Genomic DNA, 12,513 nt, shown 5'->3' on the forward strand with positions numbered 1-12,513 from the left:
GCCTCCCTGAGTCCAGCGTTTTATTCCCTCCTTTTGGCCCCTGTGACCAAGTGCTTTCACACCCCTTCCCTCACTTGAACTTCACAACCTTTGTCTGGGTGGGTTATTCCTAACCCATTTCACAGCTGCAGACTGAGGCTGGGAGAAGGGCAATGCCTTGCCATGCAGAAAGTCAGGAGCAAAGGTGGGTCTAGAAGCTCTCTGGTGTTCATATCACAGCTGTCTCTAGACCCTGAAACTGTGGCCCCATAAGTCTCAGTGGCACCTCCTCTTTGCCTGGCCTTTGGCCGCCTTAAGCTGCCAGAGGCAGAGCTAGTGTTCCCCGCAGCTGCCTGGTGTGGAGAAAAAGGAGACTCATTAAGGATTTCTCATTGAGGGTGAATTTGTTGCCAAACCCAGGATGTTTTGTGTAAACACCTTCTGGTTCAGAAACACAGACACAAGCCCTGGGAAGGAAGGGGGGAACATTTACCAAAGGAGAAAAAGGGCTCAGCAGGCCTCGCTGGGGTCTGGGTCCCAGAACTGGGTCTCCTCCACCATGGGGCTCAAAGAGAGCTGGACCAGGCCGACCCCTGAGCCCTGCCAGATGGGCCTAGACCGGGAAAGGCTGAGTTGTGGGAGGCTTCTAAATTGGCAGCTTGTTGGCTGCGACTGGCCCTCAGAGGGTACCCCTGCCACTGGAAGTGTTGGGGAGGTCATATCCAAGACAGATAGTCAGATCTGGAAGGACGCTTGTTTCAGAACCACTTCTGTTTCAGAACCATTGATTTCACAAATATTTACCCACTACCTTGGCCCTATTTTAGGGATTCCACCATGAGCAAACCCAGACATGGTCATTGCCCTCAGAAGCTTCCAGTCTGGTGGAAGAGACAGACAATAAACATATGAACAAGTAAATATATTAAGTGATGATAAGTACTCTGGAGAACAATAGAGCAGGGCAAGGTGGGGAGGAAATGATGGGGTAGGGGCTCTTTGAGAAAAGGTGGTCAGGGAAGGCTTCTCTGAAGACCTGTCATTCGAGCAGAGGTGGAGGAGGTAAGGTGAGCCAGGTGGCTATCTGGGGGAAGAGCATTCCAGGCAGAGGGAACAGAATGCAAATGCCCTGGAAGTTGGAAGAACAGCAAAGCCAGTGTGGGTGGAACTGAATGAGCGAGGGGGGAAGGTAGAAGATAAGGTCAGAAAGGGAAATGAGGCATTGAACATGTGGGCTATAGAAGGGGCTGTAGGTGCTCTGCCCAAATTGGCAAAGCCCTCCCTGGAGTTCACATGCAGACACTGCTGCACATGCTTCAGCTTCCTGCTTCTCTGCTCATGAATGCAGGTTGAGTAGGGAATGCAGCAAGTTAATGCCCACAGGAGTTGCCCTCAACCAAGAAGAGAGAGGAACCTGGCCAATGTGGCTCAGTGATTGAGCATTGACCTATGAACCAGGAGGCCATGGTTCAATTCCTGGTTAGGACACATAACCAGGTTGAGGGCTCAGTCCCCAGTAGTGGTCACACAGAAGGCAGCTGATCAATGATTCTCTCTCGTCATTGATATTTCTATCTATCTCTCTCCCTTCCTCTCTGAAATCATTTTTTTTAAAGAATAGAAGAGTTGGTGGCTACATACCCCAGCTTCTTTGCCCTTCTGTAAGAGACCCAAGAGGAGACTGCTACAACCATCCAGGTAAGATAGGATGATCACTGAACCAGGGTGGCAGTGGGAATGGAGAGCACTGGTGGGATTCTCAGGGACTTTGCATACATTTCTCCATCAGCCTGGATTAATTTTTTCACATACCTTTGTACCCACGTAACTACTACATATCTCCCATTTATCAGCTTGGTGTCACCTCCTCTCACAGTCAAGAGTCCCCTCTGGCCTTCACAGCTTCTTGGGCTTCCCCACCACTGTACTTAACCACACCATCTTTTTTCTCCAGTCATCTCCCTCTCCAGTCAGGAGCTCCTCAAGGCAGGGAACCTTGCCCCTCTTGTTTGCTGCTGTGTCACCAGAACCTAGAATGGTACCTGACCCACAGCAGGTGCTCAGTCGATGTTTACTGAATGAGTGAGTGGACTCTACATGAAGCAGAACTTTCTACAACCCAAACTGTCCAAAGGTGAACAGAGCTAAGTAGTACCTCATCCCAGAAGGTATGTAAGGCTGGACAGCCACAGGGCCGGGATCTTGCAGAACGTGAATCCCTCTGCAGTCCTGGATGGGAGCGGTGCCTATAGTCTTTTCTAACCAGAGAAACTCTACCTGGTCACATTGGGGTATGCCTCCCATCTTTACCCATCCCAAGCCCGGGGCCAAAAGGGCTGTGGTGCTGGGGCTCTGGTGTTTGGGGACTGGAGCCAACAAGAACGATGCTTCACCCACTCCCCTTGGACCCCTATTTACCACTTCTGTGAGCCTCCCTGGAGTAAGTGTTCCGCAACCAGCACTGGCTGCTCTCCTTGGGGAGGACTGCCCTCAGGCTTCTGGAGCCTCGTGGGTGACTAACTGTCCCCACAAGCTGTTCCCCATCATTTCAGGGATTTGGAAGCCCAGCGTTTTGTTGTTGTTGTTGTTGTTTTAATATATTTTATTGATTTTTACAGAGAGGAAGGGAGAGGGATAGAGAGTTAGAAACATCGATGAGAGAGAAACATCGATCAGCTGCCTCCTGCACACCCCCTACTGGGGATGTGCCCGCAACCAAGGTACATGCCCTTGACCGGAATCGAACCTGGGACCCTTCAGTCCACAGGCGGACGCTCTATCTACTGAGCCAAACCGGTTAGGGCAAAAGCCCATCATTTTGCCTGGGCTGCTGGCATGGGTGTGGGTGGATAACGCTGGGGTATAATGACACTCCAGAGTTCCCCTGTGGGATAAGGCTGAAGCAGCCACCTACAAGGCACCCTGCTTGGCTTCCTCTCCTTCCTGGTTCTGCCTCTTCCACTCCCTTATGGTCAAAACCTTCCAACACTCCCATCTCACTCAGTAAAAGCCAAACTCCTCACCGAGTCACACAAGGCCCCCCATGAGCTGCCCTACCTCTCTAAGGCATCTCCCACCCCTCTCCCCACCTCCTTGCTGTTCCTCACACATACCAGGTTCAGTCCCACCTCAGGGCCTTTGCACTGGCTGCTCCCTCTGCCTGCACTTTCCCCTGATGTCTACATGTCTTCCACCCTCACCTCCTACAAGTCTTTGCTTAAATGTCACCTTCTTAATGAGGCTTACCCTGACCACCCTGTTTTGAAAATGCAAGCCCCCTCTCCTCCCAGTACTCCTGATCAACTTCCTTTGCTTTACTTTTTTTAAAAAAAAATAACATTTGGCATTTTCGAGCATGCTATATAATTTACTTACTTGTATTTTTTAAATTTTATTTCTTGTATTGAGAAAGAGAGAGAGACAGAGAGAGAAACATCAATTTGTTGTTCCACTTATTTATGTTTTCAGTGGTTGATTCTTTTATGTGACCGGACCGGTGATTGAACCAAAGGTTTTGGCATATGGGATCAATGCCCTAATCAACTGAGCTACCTGGCTAGAACATTTCCATTTATTGTTAACCTCTCCTGCTATAAAGGAAGCTTCATGAGGCCAGTGACCTTTGTCTGGTTTGTTACTGATCTCTGATCTCTCCCAAATGCCTAGAACAGTACCTAGCCTATATTAGGTGCTCAGTAAACATTTTTGAATTAATGAAGTGGGGAGGGGCAGAATTCTAGCCAAGACAGATTCTCTCTGAGGCCAGGATCTTAACCCCCATGCTGGAGGTGGATGATGAGAATGGCAGATCATGTCAGACCTTGTTGGCTAGGGCAGTGGTCGGCAAACTCATTAGTCAACAGAGCCAAATTTTTTAAACTTAAACTTCTTCTAACGCCACTTCTTCAAAATAGACTCGCCCAGGCCATGGTATTTTGTGGAAGAGCCACACTCAAGGGGCCAAAGAGCCGCATGGGGCTCGCGAGCTGCAGTTTGCTGACCACGGGGCTAGGGTAAAGGGATTGGATTCTGTTTTTAGATCAGGGCATCTACTGGAGGGTTTTGAGTAAACTTGGGACATGATTGGATTTATTTTTGAAAGCCCCCTCTGGCTGTGGGGGTAGAACGGACTAAAAGGAATAAATATGGTGCAGTCCTCAGAGAGAGAGAGAGAGAGAGAGAGAGAGAGAGAGAGAGAGAGAGAGAGAGTGTTGTGGGTGGGAAGGCGATGATGGGAACTTGGAGAGGTGACAGAGCTGTGGCTGCACAGAGGCTGGGAGCAGCAAGAAGCATGTCATATCCATTTCTCCAGGCAGCCCAGGTGGCTGCCCACAGGCTCTGACCTGTGAGCAGTCCAGGCCAGCTGCTGACAACATGCGCCTGGGTGGTCCCCAACTCCTCCCTCTGCTTCCTTTGTGTGCTTGTGGGCTTGGCAGGTGGAGAGGAGGCTGCACTCCCTGCCTCCCCTGACCCAGAGAATAATCCCTTATATTCATGGGATTCTCTCCGTGCCCTCATTTCATCCTCCCACATCCCCTCGTAACACAGAAATCTAATTCCCATTGGGCGGATGAAGACATTGAGGCCCGGGAAGGGGATGGGACTTCCCAAGGTCATGAGCCAGATGGGGATGCCAGGTGGAGACCTGTCTCTCAACTCCCCAAGCCTCAATTTCATCAGGCAACAGATGGTCCCAAGGCTTGACTTGAAAATTCTTAAATGACCCGAAAGAGAATACAAGCCCAGAATTTTCCAGGCCTCCCTGAGCTGGTCTTTACCACTACCTTTAATACTAAATCCATTCCTTTTAAATTCCATGAATAGATTCTTATCAAAAATGAAAAGACTAAATTACAGAGAAGACTTAAAGTTCCTTTTGACACCGCCCCCCCCGCGCCCCCCCCCCAACCCCCCTACTGGCCCCATCTCAGTTTTCTCCGGAGTCCCAATTGGGTGTGCCTTTTCAGAACTGTGATATTCATTTAAAGACGTAGTTAGGAACCCAGAGAACAGATTTGGGCTATTCTGTGTGGCAGGGTAGGAAGGCGGAATGGAGGGCACGGCACACAAGTGTATCATTCCGCAGCCTGTTTGCTCTTGGACGTCTTTAATTGGTATGTTTGATCTGTCTCCTGTTTTCTGATAGCTGCAGAGTATTCTGTAGTATAAACACCATAGTTCATTTGTTTATCTAACTTTCCAAGTTCAATTTTACATTTATTTTTTCATGCACTGAAATACAGAGGGTTCATTAATCCCACCTCTCAGTTCTTAGCATATGGTCATGAGTTAGTCTGCAAAGGCCCTCTCGTGTTTCTATTGTTTTCCCCTCCTCCCCACACCCCCACTCAAACCCTCTCTACTGTGTTTGACCTATGTTCTTAAATATTTGAGATTTCTTCCGAAATGCATAGTAATTGTCTTATACGTTTGTATATTTTAAATTTTCTTATTGAGGTATAACACACAGAAGAGTTATACAAATCATAAATGTACAGTTCATGAACTTTCAAAAACTGAACACACCCATGTAACTAGCACTCGGACCGAGCAATAGAGCATCAGCAGCCCCTCAGGAGGTCCCTCCAAGTCCTCCCAACCACGACCCCGGGATAACCACTCCCCTGATTTCTAACTCCATACATTGGCTTTGCTAGTTTTTGAACTTTATACAAATGGAATCACACAGTGCTTGATTCCTTTAGCTCACCATTTAGTTCATGAGATGTATCTCTATTGTTGTTTGTAGCGATAGATTGCTTACTCCATTGGGTGACTACACTGCAATTAAACCTTTCTGCCCTTGGTGGACATGTGGTGGTTTCCAGCTTAGGGCCGTTACACACAGTGCAATATGAACAGTCATGTACGTGTCTTTGGAAACATACACCTATCTATGTGTTTCTGTGTATGTACACTTAGGATGGGATTGCTTGCTATGTTCATCTTTAGTAGCTGATACATACTGATAAACTGTGTATGTATTTTTAATCCATGTAAATATGATTGTGCTGTTAAGTGGTGTTCATTTCCTACATTGTTGTGTTCTGTTTGTTTGTGTGTTTGCTCATCCTGATGTTTCTTTGACTGATCCATGTGCCCTGTGCACCTTTAGTTCCTTGCTCCTGGCAGCTCCCAAGAACCCAGAAGTGCTTTCCCCACATTTTTCTTGTCCTATCCCTTGACTGCGGGTGCTCGAGCTCCCTTTTCTCCCCATCAGCACACACAGTGCCACACTGCACACCCTGGTGTGCTAGTCCCTTGTCAGAGGACATGCGTATACTTGTTTTTCCTAAATACTGCCACATTCCTCTCCAGAATGGCTATACTCAGTTACACTTCTACCAGGGATGCACATTCCCACCAACATTAGGTACTATCTATCTTTCTATGGCTTGCCATGTGGTGGTGGTTAGTGTCACAGTTACTGGACATTCTCTGGTGGATGGACATTTAAGTTGTTTTCCATCTTTCAGGATTAGAAGAAGTACTGCTGCAACGATCCCGCAGGGACATGTCTCCTGGTTCCTGTCTGTGAGTTCAACTTCTCCACCTCATCTTCCTCCTCTTTTCTTGAATCCTAGTTCCTAGGCACACCCTGACTTCCCCACCTCTCTGCCTGTGCCCTCTGTCTGGAGTTGCCTTAGCTTTCTGTCTCCACTTGTTGAGTGCTTACTCCTCCCTTATGGCCCCGCTTCATAACAGACCCTCCCTCCCTGGCCTGGCCCCCCAGGAAGGTCACTGTCTCAGATTTTCCAGAGGGACTTTGGTCCTCTTTTTCTTCTGGCATCAATCACTTTATTATTTTCAAATATATGTATATATTTGCCATGGTTTTGGCTTTCTTATCACCCTGGGTGCCCATTGAGACCCAGGACCCTCAGAGAATGCCAAAAGAGAGGCCTGCTGAATGACTGAGTCAGGCCTTGACCTAAACATGCATTGGAGGAAACTAAGGGTCCTGTCTGTCTGTCTGTCTCTCTTCCCCTTCTTTGTCAGCCAGACCTTTCAGGAGTAATTCATTCCACTGGAAAGAGGGTAGAATATGGTATCAAGATTTCCCCTTCCTTGAGAGGGGGTGAGTGACTTGACCCATCTGTAAAATGGGTGTTAGCAAGGTAGGAGAGACAACTGTGTCCCCATTGTACCTTTGAATTTTGAACCATGTGAATATATTAACTATTCAATAAATAAATACAACCATGCTTGTTTAAAGGACTTTCAGATTCTATAGGGAAGAAAGTGACATCAGAACAGAGAAGACATCCAGGATTATTGAACTGAAAGTGTCTCCCTTATTTTACAAATGAGGAAACTGAGGCCCAGAGAGGTGAGATGACTTGCTCAAGGTCACCTGAGCAGGTAATGGCAGAATCAGGACTAGCTGTTACCTGAATTATAGAACTGGGTCTTTTCATGTGACAGCTGGCTCGGGATCACTAAGCATCCATGTGCCAAGCTCTGCTGAGTGCTGGGGACACAGTGGTGAACAATATAGGCAGGATTGCTGCCCTAACAGATCCTATATTCTAGACAAGAAACCAATAAATATGTACTATAGTATCATGTAGTGGTAAGTGCTTTGGATAAAAAATAAGTAAGGCAGGTGAGGGGCTAGAATGTCAAGGGAAAATTATCAGGAACACCCATCTGAAGAGGCAACATTTTAGAGAAGATGGAGCCTGTGAATACCTGGGGAATAACAGGAACAAAAGTCAGGTGGGAAAGAGAAGTCTGAAGTGTTAAAGGAATAGCAAAGTACCAGTGGCTGGATCAGAATGAGCAAGGGGAAGGCGGAAGGAGGTGAGGTAAGAGAGGGAGAGAGACTGTAGACAGCACTGAGGATTTTGGCTCAAAGTGAGGTAGGAAGTAGCCAGAAGGTTCTGAACAGACATGGGACCTGTTCAAATTTCTTCTTTCAAAAAGGCCCCTCTGGCCCTGGCCAGTCTGGCTCAGTTGGTTGGAGTGTTGTCCTGTGCACTAAAAGGTAGCCGGTTCAATTCCCAGTTAGGGCATACTTAGGTTGCTGGTTCGATCCCCAGTTGATATTTCTCTTTCACATTGGTGGGTTTTTTTTTACTCTCTCTCCTTTTCCCTCTCTCTAAAATCAATAAAAACATATATATGTTTAAAAGGCCCCTCTGGGTAATGGTGGAGATGGAACATTTGGAAGAGAAAGAAGGGACGGTGCAGTCCAGTTGTCCAGGAGAGAGGTGACAAGGCCATGGCCTGGGCCGTATGGTGCAACAAAGGGGTTAGATAAGACGCTCCCTTAGGGCCTTTCCAGCTCTGGCATTTTGTAATTTGGTGGATTCTCTCAGCACACACCTGGGAGGTGCAGCTAAGCCCCTGTTTTTCTTTTCTTGCAATTTCTCGGTTTCTTCTCTTGGATTCTGAGACTCAACAAAGCCTGATGATCTGAGGCCCAGAGTGGTGTCTCCTTCCCACCTGCCAGCCCCACTCCTGTCCCCACCTCCCAGGGACAGATGGGTGGGCAGCAGGAGGCAGCTGGACCTCGATGCCTGCAGGGCCCCGAGAGAGGAAATTATCTGAGAGTTCATAACCCCTCTCTACCTTCCAGATCTTGAGTTAAAAGCCCCAAGTGTCACAGCCCCAAGGGATGAGGGTTGGAAGGTGCCAGGAGAGGGGCCGGACAAGGCACAAGGTGCTTTTCTGCTTTTCTGTCTGCAGCTGCCCATGTGGGGGGCAGAGACCTGGGGTACTGAGAACCCCAGCCCTGGGAGCAGGAAGCCATTAGCGCTGAGGCTGAAAACTGGTGGCCTTCAGGCCGCGGCTGACCCACTGACCTATTTACTTGGCCTGAAAAGTGTTTGAGAGAAAAAATGAAGCCAATCTTTAAAAATGAAGAGATTTTACAATACAATCCAGATTTCTGGCTTCTCTTGAATAATTAGAAAATTGGACCATACTGACTGCCTATTCCCATATGACAGCATTCAGCAGTAGCTGAGTAGCAGCTGTCCCCATTATTATATTATTTTACTAATAGGTAAATACATTCACATGATTCCAAAAAAAAGTATAGATAGGCATATAATGAAGTCTCCCTCCCATCCTTGTTCCCCTTGTGCCCAGTGTTGCCTTCAGTAATCTCGTTTTCTTATTATTACACTTCCCAAGTTTCTGTATGCATGCACAAAATACATATTAGGCAAATATAGATTATGCCCCCTTTTCACTCAGCTTTTGTAACCGGACAAACAGCGGGTCCGTGCTGCCTGTCACTACTCGAGCCAATGAAGCAGAGACAGGGTTGAATCATATATGAGCGTTTATTCCAATACTGCGGGCAGTATGAGAGAGCAGCAGGTCAGCCACAGAAATCTGCTCTGCACCCAGCATAAGCCAGCTGCTTATATAGTAAAAGCACAAAGGAAAAGTAGGCAAAAGGGCAGTTTACAGATATGCAAAAGAGCTAGGGGTCTTCAAAGGGCTTAGTGATATGCAAGGGTTGGGGTGACATGGGGAAATAGCCAAAGGAGTGCCAGATGGGCAGTTAACAGGTAAGCAGGCTGGAGGTCTGCAAAGGCCGGCAGGGATGCAAAAGGGCTGGGGATCTTCAAAGGGCTGGCGATTCTGGTTTCTGTAACAAATCTTCGTTAATCTTTCCAGGTTACTAGGCAGCTCCAAATGGGGAGGAGGGGCTGCATCTCCAGGTCAGCTCCAGCCAGGGTAGAATGTGCCTTTAACAGAATAAAACAATCACGGTTAACAGAGCATGATTAATATTTCTTACAATACTAGCTGGTTCCCCAAATTCTATTGCTGCCCCCTTTCACTTTGTCTGCTAATCTCTCTCTTGCTTTTCCCCATGGAGGCCTCTCTGTATTAGGAGACAGAGAGCTTCATCGCCTCCGTTACTGACACATGCTATTCCGTTGTCAGGAAGTCCATGACTTATGTAGCCAGCCCCCTACTGATGGCTATTTGGGTCATTACCAATATTTGCTGTTATAAGCAATGCTGTGACAATTATCTTGTGCATTGTTTGCATAGGAACTAAAGGAATATCATTAGAAACTGGTCCAAGCTGAGGGTGCAGAAGGCATGGACTGAACTCTCAATTAATTGGGAAAATGTGATGAGGGCTGTTCCCTAGAATGAGTCCCAATGAAGCCCAGAGACCATACACCTGGCGACCAAGGAAAGGCTCCCAGATTTGCTTCTGCCACTTGCTAGATATGGGACTTCTCTCTGGGCCTCAGTGTCCCCATCTATAAAATGAGAGAGGAACTTGGGGAACTAGATGAGATCCCATCTAGTTTTGACAAGCTGTGGTCCACCTTCTCCCTCCACACCAGCCAGACCCTGCCTCTTTTTAGCATTTGAATGAGCCTGGCCTCAGCCCCATTGCAGAGCCTTTGCCCAAGCTGTTCTTTCCCCTACCACCCCACCATCCCACCCCACCCCTGGAACCCCATTCCTGTACTTCCTTATTGATCCTAATCTGAATCCCTGATCTCTGGTCTCAGCCACTGAGAACACACCAGTCCAAAATGCTCAGGGCAGAGTCCCCTCTACAGTACCACTGATAGTGGGTCACTCGAACACCCCATCAAATCCTTCCTCTGTGTCCCCACTTGCCTGAATTATAGTTCTTGAATGCCTGCTCTGCTATTTCCTAACCAATGGCCTCAGGTAAGTGACAACACCTTCCTGAGTCTCAGTTGCCTCACCCAAAAAAGTGACTGGTTTGAGGATAACATGTGGTCATATCAGTCAAGTTCTTAGTGCAGCTCCTGACACACAGAAGGGATTGTTAATTCTGTAAGTCACTGCCCTTGTCTGAAGCAGTTACCTTGCTTATAAAATAGGGAGGAGCCTGGCTCAGTTGGTTGGGCATTGTCCCATGCACTGAGAGGTCCTGTTTGATTCTTGGTCAGGGCACATGCCTAGGTTGGGCCCAATCCCCAGTGGGTGATGTGTAGGAGGCAACTGGTAGATGCCTCTCTCTCTCTCTCTCTCTTCCTCCCTCTCTCTAAAAATCAATTTAAAAAACATTTAAGAAAAAATGGGGGGGGCAACATATGTAATACTTTCAACAATAAAGATTTTTTTTTCTTAAAGAAGAAATGGGGACAATAATGGAACCTATTTCTTTTTTAAAAATATATTTTTTATTGATTTCAGAGAGGAAGGGAGAGGGAGAGAAAGATAGAAACATCAATGTGAGGGAGAAACATTGATCTGCTGCCTCCTGCATGCCCCACACTGGGAATCTAGCCCGAAACCCGGGCATGTGCCCTTGACTGGAATTGAACCCAGGACCTTTCAGTCCATAGGTAGAGGCTTTATCCTCTGAGCCAAACCAGCTAGGGCGGAACCTATTTCATAAGGTTGATCATCATTCATTTATTCATCATTCATTCAATCAATCAATGATTTTTACAGAATATCTATTGAGTGCCAGGCATAGCACTCAGTGCTCAGAGAATTGTTGGTGAAGAAAAATAGATGAATCCTTCTGGTGCAGCAGTCATTGAAAGCAGCAGCCATGGATCTGCACTACCCCGTGGCCATGGGCCTCAACAAGGGCCTCAAGGTGAACACGAATGTGAGCAAGCCGAGTCACAGCCACTGCCACTGCCACCACTTCAGTAGGCACCACCTCACCAGGCACCCCAAGGTTGTGCAGGACATGCTTTGCGAGGTGTGCAGCTTTGCCCTGTATGAGCGGCATGCCAGAAAAAGGTGGAGACACATATCTGCACCAAGAAGAAGAGAAAGGAGCTGAGTGATGTCCTGATGGTCAGAAGGACTGAACCGCCTCCCCTCTGTGAGTAAGAAAACCTTTTCTGAAAAAGAAAAAAGATGAATTGTCTCAACTCTCATGGAGCTCCTAGGCAGTTCCAAACATAACTAAAATAAAATGCCAGTGTACTGATGTTAATAAGGAAAAGACTAATGTGTCATGGAAGCTCATAACAGGGGCATGTCAGGGAGACTTCTCTGAGGGATAGAGAACAGAGTACAGCTGGGTGGGAGATCCAGGAGGGCTTCCTGTGGGAGACATCACCCCATCTAATAATTAACATTATTTATCCTCACCACAGCCTTAGGAGGAAGGCACTAGCTACCCCCTGCCCTTCATTTTACTTTTTTTCCCTAAGCTAAGCGAAATTGAGTGACTTTCCCAAGGTCATGGAGCCAGGAAGGGGAGAGTAGGTTTTGAACCTAGGTTTCCTGGCTCCAGAATCTCAGACATAAAAGTGTGTCTTGGACTGCCTGTTTGAATGGGCTGACCCTGAGCTGTAGAGAGACATGGAAGGTAGAGGGGCTCCCTCCTTGGGGTAGGGGTGGGGCAGAGGGGAGAACCTAATTCTGTCAGGCCCCATCCAGGACCTGTGAGAGGGCAGAGATCCAGACACATGCAGAACTGTCCCAGGGCCATAAGGCAGTCTGGAGGCAGACCTTCCCTCTACCCAGAGCACTGTGCACTCCATGAGTCTTCCTGCCCAGGGTTGTAGGAGAGAAAGGAAAAAAAGATATTGTTCCTGCCTAAGTCACATTGGG

Source organism: Cnephaeus nilssonii (assembly GCF_951640355.1).
Source record: "Cnephaeus nilssonii genome assembly, chromosome: 11".
In the NCBI taxonomy this organism is placed as follows: Eukaryota; Metazoa; Chordata; class Mammalia; order Chiroptera; family Vespertilionidae; genus Cnephaeus; species Cnephaeus nilssonii.